This window comes from Eucyclogobius newberryi, unplaced genomic scaffold (genome assembly GCF_026437365.1).
Source record: "Eucyclogobius newberryi isolate DKJ021-1_F unplaced genomic scaffold, fEucNew1.0.hap1 SCAF_16, whole genome shotgun sequence".
NCBI classification, from domain to species: Eukaryota; Metazoa; Chordata; class Actinopteri; order Gobiiformes; family Gobiidae; genus Eucyclogobius; species Eucyclogobius newberryi.
In genome coordinates, this window is record NW_027315790.1 from 3,563,922 (window position 1) to 3,573,921 (window position 10,000).

At 48.9% G+C, this 10,000-nt stretch overlaps 1 protein-coding gene across 1 annotated transcript in view; it reads right to left on the bottom strand.

Moving 5' to 3' along the window:
- calcr (calcitonin receptor) overlaps positions 1-10,000 on the bottom strand; it is a 72,743-nt gene that overhangs the window by 30,964 nt on the left and 31,779 nt on the right. The window lies entirely within an intron of this gene.

Genomic DNA, 10,000 nt, shown 5'->3' on the forward strand with positions numbered 1-10,000 from the left:
TTTATTGGACAATATTCATCCGCCTCATCAAGAGAGATGGTTGTAGCTCAAGCTCATTTCCACCTATAGTGCCACTGAGGGGAAGAGCCTATTGTACATGTTTTAGTGGAGGGACAAACCTACAGGGGGAACATGCAAAGTAAGTATTGCAGTTTAAATCTGAATGCTTGCTTGTCTTCTCTTCCACCTCCTCCTTTCTAGCACAGTACCAGTGTGAAGGACTGACCGCTGTCTATGTGTCCACTGTGAAAGGTCAGGAGACTGTCCAGAGACGGTTGACCACACACCAGTGATGTATGAGCACCATTAAACCGGAGAGCACGAGAGTCAGTGGTGGATATACATTACACAGTCATAAATCAGACAGGAGGGGAGTTCCTTCTGTCAGCCAATCACAACGTGCTTCCTTTGTCTTTAGACCAATCACCAAACGAGCCGATTCACCTGCATTCTTATTGAATTTGATGGAGGACAGAGGACTAGTTTTCTCAGTGGGATTAACTGTTTTTAAAATAAATATTCAAATGATCCAAAACTGCTGCAGAGTAAATAGCTACATTTCATCCACATTTCACATGAAACTCAATTAAAGTCAATTAATACACAAAAGACATTGAGCATTAAACCTTATAAACAGCAGACATATAGTGTATCAGACATCACAGAAACGATTTACAGTAACAACAACAATTAGAAGTTGAAAGATCATCATCTGTGGGAGCAGGACTGGTCCTGCATCTTTTAACATCGCAGCATTGTTCAAGTGCTAAAATTGGATTATTGGCTGTTCATAAGAGCATTGGAACATGGCGTGAAGGACGAGACAGAACAAGGGCAGACTGTATCACGTGGAGCAGTACACAAGTGGACAGTTGTCTACAAATGGAACCACCGCGCGGGTTCAACAAAGCTCTGGACTGGCCCACCATCAAGTCCAACGACAGGGACGCTCTCCAAGCTTTTGGCCTCCACCTTACAGGATGTCACCATGCAACTAATGACGTGGAGTTTATGGAGGGATTGGATAACACAGCCAAAGTGTGCAATCATCACGTGTGACCTGTGACAGTCACACGAGTCACAAGAGTCACACGAGTCACACGAGTCACACGAGTCACAAGAGTCACACGAGTCACACGAGTCACACGAGTCACACGAGTCACAAGAGTCACACGAGTCACACGAGTCACACGAGTCACAAGAGTCACACGAGTCACACGAGTCACAAGAGTCACACGAGTCACACGAGTCACAAGAGTCACACGAGTCACACGAGTCACACGAGTCACACGAGTCACACGAGTCACACGAGTCACAAGAGTCACACGAGTCACACGAGTCACAAGAGTCACACGAGTCACACGAGTCACACGAGTCACACGAGTCACAAGAGTCACACGAGTCACACGAGTCACAAGAGTCACACGAGTCACACGAGTCACACGAGTCACACGAGTCACACGAGTCACACGAGTCACACGAGTCACACGAGTCACACGAGTCACACGAGTCACAAGAGTCACACGAGTCACACGAGTCACACGAGTCACACGAGTCACACGAGTCACACGAGTCACACGAGTCACACGAGTCACACGAGTCACAAGAGTCACACGAGTCACACGAGTCACAAGAGTCACACGAGTCACACGAGTCACACGAGTCACACGAGTCACAAGAGTCACACGAGTCACACGAGTCACAAGAGTCACACGAGTCACACGAGTCACAAGAGTCACACGAGTCACACGAGTCACACGAGTCACACGAGTCACACGAGTCACAAGAGTCACACGAGTCACACGAGTCACAAGAGTCACACGAGTCACACGAGTCACACGAGTCACACGAGTCACAAGAGTCACACGAGTCACACGAGTCACAAGAGTCACACGAGTCACACGAGTCACACGAGTCACAAGAGTCACACGAGTCACACGAGTCACACGAGTCACACGAGTCACACGAGTCACAAGAGTCACACGAGTCACAAGAGTCACACGAGTCACACGAGTCACAAGAGTCACACGAGTCACACGAGTCACACGAGTCACAAGAGTCACACGAGTCACACGAGTCACAAGAGTCACACGAGTCACACGAGTCACACGAGTCACAAGAGTCACACGAGTCACACGAGTCACAAGAGTCACACGAGTCACACGAGTCACACGAGTCACAAGAGTCACACGAGTCACACGAGTCACACGAGTCACAAGAGTCACACGAGTCACACGAGTCACACGAGTCACAAGAGTCACAAGAGTCACACGAGTCACAAGAGTCACAAGAGTCACACGAGTCACACGAGTCACAAGAGTCACACGAGTCAAACGAGTCACACGAGTCACACGAGTCACAAGAGTCACACGAGTCAGAAGAGTCACACGAGTCACACAAGAGTCACACGAGTCACACGAGTCACAAGAGTCACAAGAGTCACACGAGTCACAAGAGTCACACGAGTCACACGAGTCACACGAGTCACAAGAGTCACAAGAGTCACACGAGTCACAAGAGTCACACGAGTCACACGAGTCACACGAGTCACACGAGTCACAAGAGTCACACGAGTCACAAGAGTCACACGAGTCACACGAGTCACACGAGTCACAAGAGTCACACGAGTCACACGAGTCACACGAGTCACAAGAGTCACACGAGTCACACGAGTCACACGAGTCACAAGAGTCACACGAGTCACACGAGTCACACGAGTCACACGAGTCACACGAGTCACAAGAGTCACACGAGTCACACGAGTCACACGAGTCACAAGAGTCACACGAGTCACACGAGTCACAAGAGTCACACGAGTCACACGAGTCACACGAGTCACAAGAGTCACACGAGTCACACGAGTCACAAGAGTCACACGAGTCACACGAGTCACACGAGTCACACGAGTCACAAGAGTCACACGAGTCACACGAGTCACAAGAGTCACACGAGTCACACGAGTCACACGAGTCACAAGAGTCACACGAGTCACACGAGTCACACGAGTCACACGAGTCACACGAGTCACAAGAGTCACAAGAGTCACACGAGTCACAAGAGTCACAAGAGTCACACGAGTCACACGAGTCACAAGAGTCACACGAGTCAAACGAGTCACACGAGTCACACGAGTCACAAGAGTCACACGAGTCAGAAGAGTCACACGAGTCACACAAGAGTCACACGAGTCACACGAGTCACAAGAGTCACAAGAGTCACACGAGTCACAAGAGTCACACGAGTCACAAGAGTCACACGAGTCACAAGAGTCACACGAGTCACAAGAGTCACACGAGTCACAAGAGTCACACGAGTCACACGAGTCACACGAGTCACAAGAGTCACACGAGTCACACGAGTCACACGAGTCACACGAGTCACACGAGTCACAAGAGTCACACGAGTCACAAGAGTCACAAGAGTCACACGAGTCACACGAGTCACACGAGTCACACGAGTCTCAAGAGTCACACGAGTCACACGAGTCACAAGAGTCACACGAGTCACACGAGTCACACGAGTCACACGAGTCACAAGAGTCACACGAGTCACACGAGTCACACGAGTCACAAGAGTCACACGAGTCACACGAGTCACACGAGTCACAAGAGTCACACGAGTCACACGAGTCACAAGAGTCACACGAGTCACAAGAGTCACACGAGTCACACGAGTCACACGAGTCACACGAGTCTCAAGAGTCACACGAGTCACACGAGTCACAAGAGTCACACGAGTCACACGAGTCACACGAGTCACACGAGTCACAAGAGTCACACGAGTCACACGAGTCACACGAGTCACAAGAGTCACACGAGTCACACGAGTCACACGAGTCACAAGAGTCACACGAGTCACACGAGTCACACGAGTCACACGAGTCACACGAGTCACACGAGTCACAAGAGTCACACGAGTCACACGAGTCACACGAGTCACAAGAGTCACACGAGTCACACGAGTCACACGAGTCACACGAGTCACACGAGTCACACGAGTCACAAGAGTCACACGAGTCACACGAGTCACAAGAGTCACACGAGTCACACGAGTCACAAGAGTCACACGAGTCACACGAGTCACACGAGTCACACGAGTCACAAGAGTCACACGAGTCACACGAGTCACAAGAGTCACACGAGTCACACGAGTCACACGAGTCACACGAGTCACAAGAGTCACACGAGTCACACGAGTCACAAGAGTCACACGAGTCACACGAGTCACACGAGTCACAAGAGTCACACGAGTCACACGAGTCACACGAGTCACACGAGTCACACGAGTCACAAGAGTCACACGAGTCACACGAGTCACACGAGTCACAAGAGTCACACGAGTCACACGAGTCACAAGAGTCACACGAGTCACACGAGTCACACGAGTCACAAGAGTCACACAAGTCACACGAGTCACAAGAGTCACACGAGTCACACGAGTCACACGAGTCACACGAGTCACAAGAGTCACACGAGTCACACGAGTCACAAGAGTCACACGAGTCACACGAGTCACACGAGTCACACGAGTCACAAGAGTCACACGAGTCACACGAGTCACACGAGTCACACGAGTCACACGAGTCACAAGAGTCACAAGAGTCACACGAGTCACAAGAGTCACAAGAGTCACACGAGTCACACGAGTCACAAGAGTCACACGAGTCAAACGAGTCACACGAGTCACACGAGTCACAAGAGTCACACGAGTCAGAAGAGTCACACGAGTCACACAAGAGTCACACGAGTCACACGAGTCACAAGAGTCACAAGAGTCACACGAGTCACAAGAGTCACACGAGTCACAAGAGTCACACGAGTCACAAGAGTCACACGAGTCACACGAGTCACAAGAGTCACACGAGTCACAAGAGTCACACGAGTCACAAGAGTCACACGAGTCACACGAGTCACACGAGTCACACGAGTCACAAGAGTCACAAGAGTCACACGAGTCAGAAGAGTCACACGAGTCACACAAGAGTCACACGAGTCACATGAGTCACAAGAGTCACAAGAGTCACACGAGTCACACGAGTCACAAGAGTCACAAGAGTCACACGAGTCAGAAGAGTCACAAGAGTCACACGAGTTACACGAGTCACAAGAGTCACACGAGTCACACGAGTCACAAGAGTACGTGAACAAGTGGCCCGACCGTCAGCAAGTGTCTACCTCCAAGATTGATGCAAAGATAGGTCTTCTTATTGGAACCAACAATAGCTATTGAACCTTGGCGGATTATTGCATTACATACGGTGGTCCAACGTTGTGAAGACGAGGCTCAGCTGTACTATCAGTAAAACTTCAGAGGTCACGCTTCTCAAAGTTCAAGATACAGGTTTTAGCACATGGCATTTCAGGACTCAGCAGTTCCAGAACGACTTCCCTGAGAGAAGAGAGAAATGTGGAGAGAAGACATGCAGTTTCTTGACAAAGAAACCTAGTCAGCCATATGGATGGACACGGCAGTATTGTCCTGCCACTGCCGAACAAACATGTACAATTGTTTAATAATTGCAAAGTAGCAGAGCAGCGTGCTTTAAACTAAAAGCTTCAGTTGTAGTCATCTGGACTCAGTTTGAAAAAATAGACGTTTCGACTCTCATCCAAGAGTCATTGTCAATAAAATAATTTAGGTCGAGAACTCCGATATTTGTACTATTCTGTGGTAAGTCCAGCCCATTGGGAGGAGCCTTCCTGAAGAGGAAAGAGTTGTTTGTTACAACAAAAACTTACCCTCTTGGTATCTAACAAGCCTATTCAACCCTTTAATGGGCTATTAGTCTCCCCTTTGTCTTTGTGAGACCCTGGCTCAACGACCCTGAGTACCTGATTAACATCTAAATGTCCTGGTACTGGTCCTCTACCTCTCCAGAGGTTCAGGATCCCAGTGTACACTACAGGAAGATTGAATCTTAGTCCTCGTTTCTGTTTAAAGAAGGTTTTTCTTTTTTAACAAAAATAGCTTCCTTGACTCCTCTTTCAAACCATCTTTTCTCCTGCTTAAAACCTTCACATCACCGTCTTCAAACGGGTGATTAGAGGCTTCAAGATGGAGATGCACGGCACTCTGAGGTCCTGAACTAGTATTTCTTCTGTGCTGATAAAGCCTCTTGTGTAGAGGCTGTTTCGTCTCACCTATGTAACGTTCTTTACAGCTTTCTTCACTGCATTGGATCGAGTAAACTACATTGCTCTGTTTTTGAGTCGGCAACTTGTCCTTAGGGTGAACCAGTTTTTGTCTTAAAGTGTTTCCTGGTTTAAAATAAACAGGGACTTCGTGTTGTCTAAAAAATTCTCTGTGACTATTCTCTGTTGTCTTCAGCGCCCCGCTTGGGCTCTTAACAAAGTGAAGAGAACCAAAAAGCAGGACAAAAGGTAGAAAAGGGAAACAGAACCATGAAGAAATGGTGTATTTATCCCTTTTGTCTCAGGACTGTCAGAAAAACTGCAAATGATTCTTAGACAACACAACATTTCTGTTTATTTTAAACCAGGAAACACTTTACGACAAAAAACTGGTTCATCCTAAGAACAAGATGACACAAAAACAGAGCCAGGTTGTGTCTTCTATCTAATGCAGTGAAGACAATTGTAGAGCGGAGCATTGCCAAGACCCTCGCGATACGATACGTATCCCTACACTTGTATATTCTAATACAATTCCCTCATTACGATATGTATCCCGATACATTTTTGAAAAAAGGTTCTTAAAAATTTACCAGATGGGTTTGTTTTTAATGTATGAAATTTCATGTTTATCCACAAAACACTTCTTTATAAAGCCATTCTGCTCTAATAACTTCATACATGCAACTGATCCAAATAGAAATATAAAGAACACATTCTAGTAAAGTATTGCATTTTTCTGCATGAGCTGAACCTGCTGTAGCAGCATCTTCTGCACAGATCAGCTTCTGATCAGGTCCACAGCTCCTTCTCCCCTCCAGAGGAGCTTCTGATCAGGTCCACAGCTCCTTCTCACCTCGACCAGAGGAGCTTCTGATCAGGTCCACAGCTCCTTCTCACCTCGACAGAGGAGCTTCTGATCAGGTCCACAGCTCCTTCTCACCTCGACCAGAGGGAGGAGCTTCTGATCAGGTCCACAGCTCCTTCTCCCCTCGACCAGAGGAGCTTCTGATCAGGTCCACAGCTCCTTCTCACCTCGACCAGAGGAGCTTCTGATCAGGTCCACAGCTCCTTCTCACCTCCAGAGGAGCTTCTGATCAGGTCCACAGCTCCTTCTCACCTCGACCAGAGGAGCTTCTGATCAGGTCCACAGCTCCTTCTCACCTCGACAGAGGAGCTTCTGATCAGGTCCACAGCTCCTTCTCACCTCGACCAGAGGGAGGAGCTTCTGATCAGGTCCACAGCTCCTTCTCCCCTCGACCAGAGGAGCTTCTGATCAGGTCCACAGCTCCTTCTCACCTCGACCAGAGGAGCTTCTGATCAGGTCCACAGCTCCTTCTCACCTCCAGAGGAGCTTCTGATCAGGTCCACAGCTCCTTCTCACCTCGACCAGAGGGAGGAGCTTCTGATCAGGTCCACAGCTCCTTCTCACCTCGACCAGAGGAGCTTCTGATCAGGTCCACAGCTCCTTCTCCCCTCGACAGAGGAGCTTCTGATCAGGTCCACAGCTCCTTCTCCCCTCGACCAGAGGAGCTTCTGATCAGGTCCACAGCTCCTTCTCACCTCCAGAGGAGCTTCTGATCAGGTCCACAGCTCCTTCTCCCCTCGACCAGAGGAGCTTCTGATCAGGTCCACAGCTCCTTCTCCCCTCGACAGAGGAGCTTCTGATCAGGTCCACAGCTCCTTCTCCCCTCGACCAGAGGAGCTTCTGATCAGGTCCACAGCTCCTTCTCCCCTCGACAGAGGAGCTTCTGATCAGGTCCACAGCTCCTTCTCACCTCGACCAGAGGAGCTTCTGATCAGGTCCACAGCTCCTTGGTTTGTTTGCTTATTAGACGCATTATATGATCACATCTTCGCTGACATATACTACAGCACTCAAAGCCTTATATTTGGGTTATTTGGGTCTTAAGTGTGTTGTGATTATGGGCCTCTCTGAGAGCTCTGGCTTACAATGGTTTGAGAGGCAAAATTGTTTTCTATGTAATTCAGACTTATGTTATTTTTGGCTGAGAAAAAACACTGCACGGAATTACTGTTTCAGCCACACAATAAATCCATCAATTCAGTCACATTATAAGCAAACATTGGAGGAATTACGCCCGTGCTCTTCTTCAACCTTTTCTTTGACTTTCAACAAATCCATTATACTCTCCTTTCAATATGCCAGTGAGCTTTTGGCTGTAGAATGGGAAAAGCAATTATTTGAATGCCTTGGAGACGGTTAATGATCGTTATTGATAGTTTCTTGCTGTAGCTTGAATTTGCAGATGTGATTCTTATTCTTGGAGCAGAGTTTGTGCTGTCGGTTCATTTGAAATGTCCGGGAGGTGCACCGGACCGTTCTCTCTCTCTCTCTCCGGCTCCTCCACATGGATGTGTTGACCCTGCGACGAGGTGGCCACGGTCCAGGGTGCACCCCGCCTAAGGCCCCAAGTCACTGGGATAGGCTCCAGTCACCCACGACCCCCGAAAGGGAACAAGCGGTAGGACGACAAATTATAGTGTTTTCTTTAATATTACGTTGTGGTCTTTGACGTGGACAGGTTAAAGTGTAATATTGTGGAGAATGTACTGTATATATATAATTCCATTAAATCATTATATGTATTTTGGGTGAATTAAAGGACATATATTATGCTAAATTTGGAGCTTTTAACAATATTCTAACATTGTTCCCTCATTAAACACGCTTCATTCACTCTTTTTCTCAGTCTGTGACGTGGATCTGAGAATCTTCTCTCATATATTTTAAGTCCATAAATCATCTCCAGACGTGTTCATTTATAGATGTATAATTGTGTATCAAGATAACATCTCACTTTCATCCAGGTGAGATCCTTTTCCACCCGATAAACCCAAGTCATTAGTCTTAATGATCAATCAAATTAGTCTTGATTTTCTTCTCTAAACCTGATCATACATTTCTACTATAATATGTCATTTTATTTTGAAGTCAGAGGTCTCCATCACCTCCATCTCCACCGCACTGCAGTCTCCATCACCTCCACCGCTCTCCAGTCTCCATCACCTCCACCGCACTCCAACCTCCACCGCACTCCAGTCTCCATCACCTCCACCGCTCTCCAGTCTCCATCACCTCCACCGCACTCCAACCTCCACCGCACTCCAGTCTCCATCACCTCCACCGCTCTCCAGTCTACATCACCTTAATCTCCACCGCACTGCAGTCTCCATCACCTCCACCGCTCTCCAGTCTCCATCACCTCCACCGCACTCCAACCTCCACCGCACTCCAGTCTCCATCACCTCCACCGCACTCCAACCTCCACCGCACTCCAGTCTCCATCACCTCCACCGCACTCCAGTCTCCATCACCTCCACCGCACTCCAGTCTCCATAACCTCCACCGCGCTCCAGTCTCCATCACCTCCACCGCACTCCAACCTCCACCGCACTCCAGTCTCCATCACCTCCACCGTGCTCCAGTCTCCATCACCTTAATCTCCACCGCACTGCAGTCTCCATCACCTCCACCGCTCTCCAGTCTCCATCACCTCCACCGCACTCCAACCTCCACCGCACTCCAGTCTCCATCACCTCCACCGCACTCCAGTCTCCATAACCTCCACCGCGCTCCAGTCTCCATCACCTCCACCGCACTCCAACCTCCACCGCACTCCAGTCTCCATCACCTCCACCGCACTCCGGTCTCCATCACCTCCACCGCGCTCCAGTCTACATCACCTCCACCGCACTCCAGTCTACATCACCTCCACCTCCACCGCACTCCAGTCTACATCACCTCCACCGCACTCCAACCTCCACCGCACTCCAGTCTCCATCACCTCCACCGCACTCCAGTCTCCATAACCTCCACCGCACTCCAGTCTACATCACCTCCACCG